Below are 12725 nucleotides of genomic sequence, written 5' to 3' on the forward strand. Positions count from 1 at the left end.
CCCAGTAAAAGGATTTTTTTTTCTTTTTTGGTGGCTCAGGTTCCAGAGTTTCCACATTGGACTGTTTCTCTTTTAAGACTTCTGAAAGTATGTTCCACACCTCATCCTTTTCAGATTTTGGGAGGCACTTCAGATTTTTAAACCTTGGATTGAATGCTGTAACTATCATTAGAAATCTCACATTGATACCTTCTCTGTGTCTTGTCAAATCTGCAGTGAAAGTGTTCTTAAAATGAACATGTGCTGGGTCATTATCCGAGACTGCTACAACAAGAAACATATGGCAGAATGCAGGTGAAACAGAGCACAATTCTCCTCCAAGTTGTCCAATCACAAATTTAATTAACAAATTATTTTTAACAAGTGTCACCAGCATGGAAGTGTGTCCTCTGGCATGGTGGCCAAAGGATGAAGGTGCATACAAATGTTTAGCATATCTGGCATATAAATATCTTGCAATACTGGTTACAAACGTGCCTTACAAATGTGTGTTCTCACTTTCAGGAGACATTATAAATAAGCGAGCAGCATAATTGCCTATAAATATAAACATTTGTCTGGTTTAGAAACGTCTGAACAAGAAGTAGGACTAAGTGGACTTATAGGTGCTAAAACTTTACATTGTTTTGTTTTTGAGGACAGTTATATAACAAAAAAAACCTACCTTTGTGAGTTGCATTTTCACAAAGGCTGTGTCCAGACTCAGGGGTTTTTTCGAAAAAAGGAGCCTTTTTTCGAAAAAACTTCACCTGCATCTAGACTGCAGCCGCGTTCTTTCGAAATTAAATCGAAAGAATGTGGCTTTTCTTTTGACGGCGGTAAACCTAATTTCACGAGGAAGAACGCCTTTTTTCGAAAGTGCTCTTTCGGAAAAAGGCGTTCTTGAATGCAAACAGGGGTTTTTCGAAAGAGAGCATCCAGACTGCCTGGGTGCTCTCTTTTGAAAAAGTGGCTTGCTTTTTCGAAAGTTCCGCTTGCAGTCTATATGCTCTTTTTCGAAAGAGGCTTTTTCGAAAGTATCTTTCGAAAAAGCCTCTTTCGAAAGAAGCTTGCACTCTAGACATAGCCAAAGCGATTGCATTACAGTGCTAGTATGAGGGGAAGTGAAAAACACCATTTCTTTTTTTAATAATTTTTACTGTGCAAATATTGTAATAAAAATTATATAAGGTGAGCACTGTACACTTTGTATTGTGTTTTGTAATTGAAATCAATATATTTAAATATGGAAAAATATCTAAAATATGTATAATACATTTTATTTGGCATTCTATTATAGTTTAACAGTGCAATTAAAGCTGTAATTACTTGTGATTCATTTTTTAGTGAATCACGAGTTAACTACAATTAATTGACAGACCTATTTATAATCACTTAAAATGTATCTTTGCATAATTAATAATTCTTTTTTTATATTTTACCTAAAACAGGGTGTTTTGGTTGAAGTGTTCTGTTTCCAAAGGCTAGTGCGAGTCCTCTCCATATTGAGGAAGGGGTAGACATTGATTAGGATTCAGACCAGGATAAGATGGGACAGTTCTGGGGTGCAAGGCTGTGTGATATATGTGGGCTCAGGGAATATTCATGCAGTTTAGCTGGGTATTGGGCTCCATGTGCTGTAGTACTGAGCACAGCAGCTGGATGGGTTTGCTGCTTGTTACTAGCAAATCATTTTGAGAGACAGCCCATACGGGAGAGTTAAGGTGTCACAGTGGTACCACACTTCCAGGTTGCAGCTAGGTGATTCTGTCACAGAGAGGACGGCGTATGATTTATATTTGATTTTCACGAATGGCAAACATAAAGCCTAGTTACCTTTGGGGGAATGGAACATTGTGATATTTGAGTGGGAAGTAGAGCTTTGGTTTACGTGTGGGTTCCTAACACAATGCCAATGTTTTATTAGAGGACAGATAACATTTTCCCAGGGCTGTGTCCAGACTCAGGGTTTTTTTCGAAAAAAGTAGCCTTTTTTCGAAAAAACTTCCCCTGCGTCCAGACTCAAGCCGCGTTCTTTCGAAATTAATTCGAAAGAACGCGGCTTTTCTTTCGATGGCGGTAAACCTCAATTTACGAGGAAGAACGCCTTCTTTCGAAAGTTCCTCTTTCGAAAGAAGGCGTTCTTCAATGTAAATAGGGCTTCTTCGAAAGAGAGCATCCAGACTCACTGGATGCTTTCTTTCGAAAAAGCAAGCCGCTTTTTCGAAATTTCGAAAGAGGCTTGCAGTCTAGACATAGCCCAGGAGGGATAGCTTTCCCAACTCTCAGGGTATGTCTAGACTGCATCTCTCTGTCAGCAGAGGGATGCAGATTAGGCAGGTCGACATTGCAAACGAGGCAAGGATTTAAATATCCTGTGTCTAATTTGCATAAAAAAGGCCACCACATTTTGCTGACTCAGCACTTTGTCGGCAAAACGCGACAGTCTAAAGTGGGAACTGTCGAGAAAGAAAGCCTTTTTCAACAGATCCTGTAAACCTCCTTGCAGAATGCATAAGGGCTCTGTTGAAAAAGGCTTTCTTTCTTGACAGATCCCCCTCTAGACTGTCACATTGCTAGTGATGAGCAACTTAATGGTGCCACCATTAGAAGAATGTGATGTATTTGAGACCTGCTCCAAAGCTCACTGATGCCACTAGGAATCTCTCCATCTTCTTCAGTCAATCGTGGCTTAGGCTGTTGGTGCTTCAGTAATACCATGGGCCCTTGCACATAGCACATAGTGCCTGAGGCCACTGGCTTGGTGTCCTATATAAGAAGTAAAATAGGAGAGGGTATCTAGCTATCCTGTTATATACATGCTTTTGGAGATATTAAGAGGTACCATGAAACACCAACTGCTTGCATGACTCTGGGCACTGCCAGAGGTAAGCTTGTTGGGGCAGGTGTGATGCTAGAGACTTAGGCCAACTCTAGGCCTATGTGTCAGCTGAACGTCTGTCAGGCATAATGCTGGCGGAATATTATTCAAATTAAGTTGTTAAATTGTGGTAAAACATGTAGGTTATGTCTACACTGGCGGCTTCTTGCACAAGAACATCTTGCGCAAGGGTTCTTGTGCAAGAACTCTTACGCAAGAACACATCCACACTGCCATGAGCATCCAGGGCAGTGTGGACACACTCTTGCGCAAGAAAGCTCTGATGGCCATTTTAGCTATAGGGCTTTCTTGCGCAAGAAACCCCTGTCGCGAGTCCACACTGCCCTCTTGAACAAGAGGACTTACACCTGTTAGAAAAGAGCGTAGCTCTTGCGCAAGAAGCCTTCTCTTAGCACGCTTTACTGTAACACTTCTTGCTCAAGAGCGAGTGGGCAGTGTGGACGCTCTGCGGAAAAACGGCCCTTCTTGCGCAATAACCCGGTGTAGACATAGCCATAGGCTGTGTCTACACTGGGCCACTTATTCCGGAAAATCAGCAGCTTTTCCGGAATAAGCTGCGAGCTGTCTACACTGGCCCTTGAATTTCCGGAAAAGCAACGACGCTCTACTGTACAAAATCAGCCGCTATTCCGGAAAAACTATTCTGCTCCTGCTCGGGCATAAGTCCTTATTCCAGAACACTGTTCTGGAAAAGGACCAGTGTAGACAGCCCAGTAGTCTTTTCCGGAAAAAAGCCCTGATCGCAAAAATGGCAATCGGGGCTCTTTTCCGGAAAAGCGCGTCTACATTGACCACAGACGCTTTTCCGGAAAAAGGGCTTTTCCGGAAAAGCAGCCTGCCAATGTAGACACTCCTTTTCCGGAAAAACTGAAAACGGAATAGTATTCCGTTTTAAGCAGTTCTGGAAATTCATGCCAGTGTAGACACAGCCATAGTGTTTACTTTCCTGACTCTATGGTGATCTGATAATTGTAATACGCATATGCTCATCTCTGTATTTTTCACGTGAAGACTAATATCTGTGCACATGCATTGTGTAACTCTCACAAGGCCGGGACCCCGTGATAACAAGAGTTGTTAATCATTGCAGAGTTTCACTCCCAGAAATAGCGATACCTCTTACAGTGAGACTGGTCAATTGATACCCATTGAAAAGCAACATGTCTAAAGGAAACAGCTCCGTTCTCAATACAGGGGGGTAGAAACCACTCTCCAGCAGTGGAGAAGAGGAAACACCCATCCAGGGATGAGTCAGTCAGGATGTTTTCTTGGGAGAATTACTCCGCCCTATCACATTGGTCACTAGTGAACCTAGGGTCTGAACAGACGTATGGTAGGGTTTTCAGATGAAAGCTGCCTAGAGGAAGGAAATCAAATTTTATTTACCAGACTAGATCCTAAGAGGAAAGGACTTTTCCTGCCATATAAAGGGCCCCTCGCTTTCACAGTAGGGATAAGCCTCAGAAGCCGAACCTATAAGAGTTTGTTACTTTGAAGTTTTATGAGATGATAACCTGCTTGGCTTGGTCTGTCTGTCTCTTTGCTATTCTTAGCATTTATCTCTTGCCTCATTTTTATGTAATTAATAAAGCCTAAATAAGTTTATTACAGGCTGAGAATGAGCCTTCTTGGATAAAGGAGGGAAATCTAAGAAAGAACTGACCTGTGGCATGTTCCTTATCCTTTGGAAACAGGGACTTTGACTCTTCAGACACCCCAGCTAACCACACTGCTTATGAACTCTATGGACTATTTGCCAGCCTTAACAAAGAATTTTAAACAGTCCCCTTGGACACCCGCACCTCTCTTGACCCCAAGTAAGCGAGCCTCTGTGATAATAAGCCCCTTTCACTGTAATATAATGGAAAATCAATCCGGGCGGGCACAGGGAAAACCTTCCCTAGTCTTGAACAGTCTGCCCTGAACTAGAACACATGGTCTTCAGATATCAAGTGGCGAGTGGTGAGTTTGTCTATGTTTATACAATGCCTAGCACAATGGGATCCTGCTCCAGAACTGGGCCTCCCAGGGGCTATGGTAAGACAAATAAAAACACTCTAATATCCTTGCTTAGCTAGGGCCAATGGAAGTCAATGAACATCTTTCCAACAACTATCATGTGCTTTAGATGAGGGCTATAAAATATTAGGAGTGTGGTCTTTTCAGCTGAGTGCCACCTGGGCAGTTTTGACAAGCATACACCAGACAAGCGGACTGCTCTTTGCATCCAAGCCACTTAGTAAGGGCGTGTATTACAAAGAAAGTTTTAAGATGTATGAACATCCAAATTAATCCATCCAAAAGGTGCAAAGTAACAGACATTTCCCTGCTCTTCCTTCTTCTGTATCAGCACCACGAGGATCCAACAACAGATGAAATGAACATCCAAAGGACCAACAGTGCTGTGACTGATCGTGCCATTTCCTTAATCTCTCTCCGCCCTGGCTTACCCTTTAGCAAGGCACAGTCAGAGCTGCTGAGTTTATGCGCTTTCCCTTTTTCAGACCAGTTCAGCTAAGCATCCTCCATGGGTGTTTGTCATTTCCCCTGCTTCAGGAATAACATCAGACAAATCCCTTTATACACATGCACGATTCCTGTATGATCGTGATGCCCATTCACAAGCCGAGAGAATCCTGTGGTCTGTGTATCAGAAACACTGAGCACTCTTGTTTCATCTTTGATCCCTTTCAAATGCTTCCTAAAGAAGTGCTCCTCTGTCTTCCTGAACAGGTTCACTATTGAGTCAAACAGCGGTGAAGCCACAGGCAGGCAGGGCTCTGGTGGGGCTAGTGTTTAGCTGGGCATATGCACGCAAATTACATTTGACATTAGCACTAATTGCACACACAACAGAATAGATGATTAACAGAGATACAGAGACACCACAGGATGGAAATGTCAGTGTCACAGGCTGTCTCTGAGCTGGCGGGGGCTGGTTTTCTTTAGCGGACTTCTTGTTTGGATGGACTGTCCTGCTTCTCTCTGAACTGGAGAGGAATCTGACCCACCCTGGCAGAATGTCAGATAGAAGATGGAAGAAGCTATCTTGTGCTTAAGGAACTGACTTACAGCTCAAGAGATCTAGCTTCAGTTCCCAGCTTTTCAACAGATTTCCTGTGTGGCCCTGGTAGGTTGCTAGCTGTCTCTGTGCCTCAGTTTCCCATATATAATAATCAGGATAGTGATTCTTCCTTTTGTCTGTCTATTAACATTGTAAGCTGTTTGACCCTTACTGTGTGTTTGTGCAGCACCTAGCACCAGAGGACCTGATCCCAGTGATGGCTTCTTTAGACATACTATAATGCAAATAATAAATTCTATTAATGATCAATGAAGTCATAATTTGGGTCTTACTCAGCTCAGGTCCAAAATTCACCTAAGTAGAGGCATCAGTGAGCTATTTAGGAATTACAATTTGGGAAGCAGGGGAGCCCGTCTGATGGTTCACAGTGTCTGTGCAACCTGCCACTATGGTGGGAAGCCAAACTGGAGGACACAACTCCATGAAGCAGGGACAGGGTGAGCTGCAGAGCAAGGACGCTAACCTAGTGCTACCATGCAGCCATGACCCATTCTCCCTGGCAGATGCACTGCACAGCACTGACTGTCTCCAAAAGGAACCGCACCCAGGCCTCCTTATCCAGACACAGACGTGGTCATGGCTTGCCTCTCCTCCGAGCTGCGTCTCCAGCTCTTCCCGTGGCATTACTAAGATGATGGGGCACCAGAAGGCAGCATCACCCAACTATTTTCTTATTGCCTGGAGCTCAGATAAGAGGATTTCAGTTGAACGCTAGAGAAAAGGTGGATGTTAAAGAACTTGCTGTTGTGTTGCCATCCCCAAGCAGCATGTCCCCTGACTCTTCTCTCACCTAGGCAAATGGCTGTCTGCCTTGCCTTTAGAAGGAGTGGAAGATTCCTGGGCAGTGGGGATAGAAGCTTTTAGAAAAGAAAAAAAATGGGGATAAAATTTTGGTTCATTTAAAACAAGATAGAAAAAACAGAGGGGAAAGGAAGAGGAAAGTCACTTCCATTGGAGGGATGTCTCTCTCTTATGGACAGAATTGTTACCATCCATATCCATGAGCATTCAGAACAGGAAACCTTTTGATTGACCTTCGGTGAAATTCTGATCTTTATTGAAGTATGGATTGGATGAATGGACAGTAAGGTGAACAGAAAGCTCGCTAGATCATCAGGCTCCTTAGGTGTCTTCCAAACTTAATCTTCTATGAGTATATGGGTATGTCTACACTACCCTCCTAATTCGAAATAGGAGGGTAATGTAGTCATACCGCAATTGCAAATGAAGCCCGGGATTTGAATTTCCCGGGCTTCATTTGCATAAAGCCGGCCGGCGCCATTTTTAAATGCCAGCAGTTCGAACCCTGTGCCGCGCGGCTACACGCGGCACGGAGTAGCTAGTTCGGATTAGGCTTCCTAATCCGAACTAGCTGTACTCCTCGTGGAGCTTCCTAATCCGAACTAGCTACTCCGTGCCGCGTGTAGCTGCGCGGCACGGGGTTCGAACTGCCGGCATTTAAAAATGGCGCCGGCCAGCTTTATGCAAATGAAGCCCAGGAAATTCAAATCCCGGGCTTCATTTGCAATTGCAGTATGACTACATTACCCTCCTATTTCGAATTAGGAGGGTAGTGTAGACATACCCTATGAAATCAAAGAGAATTTTGCCACTGAATCCCAGATTTTACCCTAGTTTCACTCTATTCCACCCAGCTGATGCCTCTAAGGAAATCCTAGACAACTTTTTCACACAATGAATAATTAGTCTGTGGAATTTATTGCCACAAGGAATCACTGAGGCCAAAAGCTTAGCAGAGTTCACAAAAGGGTTGGGTTTTATATGCCTAAGAATCTGATGAAGTGGGATTTTGCCCACAAAAGCTTATGCCCCAATAAATCTGTTAGGGTATGTCTACACTACAAAGTTAATTTGAACTAACAACTGTTACTTCGAATTAACTTTGATAGGCGCTACACATACAAACCGCTAGTTCGAACTTAATTCGAACTAGCGGAGCGCTTAATTCGAATTAGTCCTCGTAGAATGAGGTTTACCTAACGCCTAATTCAAATTCAGTATTTCGAATTAAGGGCTGTGTAGCCACTTAATTCGAACTAGTGGGAGGCTAGCCCTCCCCAGCTTGCCCTAGTGGCCACTCTGGGCACCACCAGGGAAACTCTTCTGCCCCCCTCCCGGCCCCGGAGCTCTTAAATGGGAATAGTCTGGCTACCGTGCCTGTGCCAGGTGCAAGCCTGCCAACACCCAGCCAGCAGACCCTGCACCTGGCATGGCACGAGCCAGCCACCCGCTGCCACCCAGCCCCTCCGCCTCTTCCCGGGACCAGGCTGGCGGCTCCCAGGAGACTGCCTGGGGCCGCAAGAGGCGGGCGCCCGCCAGGTCTAGTGCGGAGATCGTGGACCTCATCCACGACCTCTGCACTAGGCACAGGAAAGTGGCCGTCTAGAGCAGGATAACTGCCAGCCTGGCTACCCAGGAGCAGGTCTGCATGAAAATCAAGGTGGTCCAGTGAGACCCCCCGACCCTGAGCCCTGAGCTTAAAAGGGTCGTACTGGGTCAGACCAAAGGTCCATCTAGCCCAGTAGCCTGTCTGCCGACAGCAGCCAACACCAGCTACCCCAGAGGGGATGGACCGAAAACAATGACCAAGCCATTTGTCTCGTGCCATCCATCTCCAGCCTTCCAAAACAGAGGCCAGGGACACCATTTCTATCCTCTGGCTAATACCACTCCATGGACCCAGCCACCATGAATTGATCTAACTTCTCTTTAAACTGTTATAGTTCTAGCCTTCAGAGCCTCCTGCAGCAAGGAGTTCCACAGGTTGACTATTTGCTTTGTGAAGAACAACTTTCTGTTACTAGTTTGAAGCCTGCTACCCATTCATTTCATTTGGTGTCCTTTAGTCCTTCTATTATGGGAATGAATGAAGAACTTTTCTTTATGCACCCTCTCCACATCACTCGTGCTTTCATAGACCTCTATCATATCCCCCCTCGGTCTCCTCTTTCCTAAGCTGAAAGTCCCAGTCTCTTTAGCCTCTCTTCATATGGGACCTGTTCCAAACCCCTGATCATTTTAGTTGCCCTCCCCTCTCCCACCCTCTCTCTTCCCCTCTCCCACCTCCTTTTTCCAGTCTCCCTGAGTTTTGTTCAATAAAGAGAGTTTTTATTTTTGAACACACGTGTCCTTTATTTTGTACATCAGGAAGGGGGGCTAGGGAAGGGTAAGTGGAAGGATGTGAGGGAGGAATGGGGTACGAGCCCCCGATGGGGAGGACTGGGGTGGCTCTGCAGGCTCCTCGGGGTGGAAGCTCTCTTGCAGCCCCCTGAATGACCCTTCCCCAGATGGCAGCCTGTGGCAAGTGCAGCTGGGCTGATGGCCAAGTGCTGTGATGTGCCGAGTGTTGGCATTCAGGGCACTCCAAACCAGGACTGCTTTGCTGTCCCTCATTGAGTTAGACAAGCGAGTGGGGAACCCCTGAGAACTGTCTGTCCGGGGTGGGGGTCGGGTCCCTTTAAACACAGCCCTCGACTAGCCTGAGGCAGCAGCTCCACGCTCTAAGTCCTAACCTGATGCCCTGCCGGCACTGCTTCCGGCCAGCCTTAACCTCGGTTCAGGGTCCACTCAATGTGGACATGCTAGTTTGAATTAGCAAAATGCTAATTCGAACTAGTTTTTAGGTCTAGATGCACTAGTTCGAATTAGCTTAGTTCGAATTAACTAATTCGAATTAAGTTAGTTCGAATTAGTGCTGTAGTGTAGACATACCCTCTGTCTATAAGGTACCACATAACTTCTCGTTGTTTATGCAGAGTCAGACTAACATGGCTACCCCTCTGATACATGTCTAAGAATATCATCCTGGGATGGAGAATGTATTCCACACTAGCAAGAAAAGGGTACCTAGAATTACCAAGCTCAAGGCACCTAGCATCAGGTGACGAGTGGGCCAGCCCCAATTCCTGAGGAATCCACCCTGGGGGTTACTATAAAGAAAGGAATTTGACAGTACTCAAAGTCCTACAGGGTAAGAAACAGGAGTCTGAGGAGGGCAGTGGAGTGTTTAAGATCATACTGTTTGGAATTTTGTTGGGGATTCCAGGGGAAAACCATGTGAATCGTGGCTCTCAGGGAAGGTTGAGCCTAGAGAAGTGGTGAGAGAGAAGGCCAGAGAAAAGTCACAGTAGGAAGAAATTCAGGGAAGCAGAAGCAAGTAGTTTGAAGGCGCAGACCTTGGTGGCTGGTTATAGGATATCTGGGCTGGAACCTAATATAGTGGGACAGCACAGAGTCTGTCATGAGGAAAGGTGATTTGTAAGCCCTAGGAAGCAGACAAGAATGATGGAGAGCCCTGAGAAATGGGAATGAGAAACACAAAGATTTGCTCCAGAGCTGAGGAGCAAAGATTTGCTACAAGGTCTTGGATTCTGTTGGTTGGATGTTTCTGGTCACCTGAAAGGTATGGACTTAGCGGTCTGTCCAGAGGGACAAATTATGGGAAGACAGACCACTGCAGTGCAGGAGCAATGGTCAGCAGGGGGTACCAAGTGGGTAAAGACCTGCTAAGGCATAGCTGGCCCCAAGGGAGCACTCTAGCAGCGAGTGATCTCTTCTTTTTTGCATCCCCATACCAGGAAGGGTCAGAAGCTATGTCTAGGCTACAGGCTTCTTGCGCAAGAAGCATTTTTCGGAAGAGATCTTCTGAAAAAACTTCATGTGCAAGACAGCGTCCACCCTGCAAAAATGCATTAAAAAAGCGATGCGCTTTTTCGAAAAATGACATCCACACTGCCTGGACACTAGTTCACATGTAAGCTGTGATTGTTATGGATGGAGTGGCCACCAGTGCACCTGTGCTTTTTCCTCTTCCCTCTTCTTCCGAAAAAAGTTCCCTCTTCCCCATCCACACATGCCTTTTTGCGAAAAAGCTCTTTTGCAAAAAGGCGTTCTTCCTTGTAGAATGAGGATTACCAATACCGCAAAAATCCCTCTGTTCTTTTGATTTACTTGCAAAAGAATGCAATTACAGTGTGAACGAACCTCAATTTTTTTTTGAAAAATTGACTTTTTCTGATAAAACTCTGCAGTGTAGACATACCCAGACTTTGGAAAGGAGAGTGGAACACATAGAAAGAATGGATGAACTGCAACAAAGTCTTTGTTTACATATGGACATAAGCAATCGAGAATAAGGCAAAAGGTAGACAGAACATACAACCCAATGGACCCATTTTAGCACTATTCTCGAAAGCTTCTCTGGTGGTGTCATGTAGTTTTAAAGCCAATATTTTCTGGGGTATTCCTTATAAATAATCTTCAGTTGATTTATATTTGTCTGCTAGAGAAACATTTAAATGACACTTTGTGCTCTCAGTGTACTTATTAAAAGCAAAGTACTTTGCCAATATCCTCTGTTCACTTGAACGGATAGTTTAAAAATATACCCTCAACTGGAGTTATTAGTGGCTGGTTAATGCCTACCATCCCCTGCTAAAAGCTACTTTAAGAAAAGCTCTGCTTTTCCAAGTGTGTGGTAGTACTAAGTTACCAAAATGAAAGAGGCTTAAGTATTCCCAATTTAAAGGTAGATATTACAGACTTGTGTGGAGGATGGAAGTTGCTTTTCACAAAGGATTGGGGGGTTTTCAAATTTGGGCTTCATTCAGAATCAGTGTGAAACCCCAAAATTAAAAATTCTCCATTGGCAGGAGAGTTTTTAAAAAGATGTTTGATTCACCGTAGTAGATATTATCATGTATAATGTAATGCAGAATAAAAATATCTAATTATAAAGCTGTTTCAAAAAAAATCAAAACATTTCATTCCAAAAATTAGGAGTAACGTTAGTTCAAACCAAGGGGTTTGGTTTGAACTAACGTGTCCCACATGCACTTTCAAATCAGCTGACGATAGGAATAGCGCGCCGGTGAGATCATGCTAATGAAGCGTGGGATATTTAAATCCCCGCTCATTAGCAATTTTGGTCGCCTATATTTTAAAGCCAATCAGACCACAATGCATGCAGCATCCTGTAGAGGCAAACCTTTAATGCACAGGGTGTCCTTTATTGTGGCAGGCTCCCTCTCTGCTAGATGGCTGACTGTTAGAGTGGGCAGGCAACTCTATGGAACAACTTCCTAATGCAGTGCCCAGTGAAAGAAGAAACACAAGCTATAAGCAATCTACCATATGCAGCTCTTCTTCCCCTCCCCCACTCTCTCAGTCTCCCTCCCTCCCATCTTACAGTCTGACAGGTTGCCAGAGGCCAGTTCAACCACTGGCACAAAATAACGCAGCCTTGGGGTTACTCTAATTTGTGTCTCGCTTCCGAGCTGTTCAAGCATCCAAAAGTCACCGGTGCTCAGCAGCACTTCGCTCATGCCTCACTCTCTGCTTCTTTCCCCGAAATATTTTATGGAGTCCATAGTGTATACCTCATTCTGCTCCTCCCTTAACACCCTGCCCAGACCTAGCAATGTCAGAGGCACACATGCACTGAGCAGGACAGTGGACTGCTATGGATCTAGGACAGACACCGTGCGTTGAGATCTGACTCAAGGGGGCTGAGGTAGGAAGGTCCCAAGTGTTCTGAAGTGCTGTCCTGCATTTCAGTGGGGTAAGACTGTTTTCTTAGCTCACATTTCAAGCAGCCAGTGTTTAGCAGAAGGAGCACAGTGGGGTTGAGAGGCACAGAGGGGATTAGGGATGAAATTAAAGGCATGGAAAGAACTCTGTGTTCAAAAGGTGAGCGATAGGGTACTGCACATGAAGATCAGGCAGGCAGAGGTGGCTGGG

The sequence above is a fragment of the Pelodiscus sinensis genome, chromosome 4 (assembly GCF_049634645.1).
Source record: "Pelodiscus sinensis isolate JC-2024 chromosome 4, ASM4963464v1, whole genome shotgun sequence".
NCBI classification, from domain to species: Eukaryota; Metazoa; Chordata; order Testudines; family Trionychidae; genus Pelodiscus; species Pelodiscus sinensis.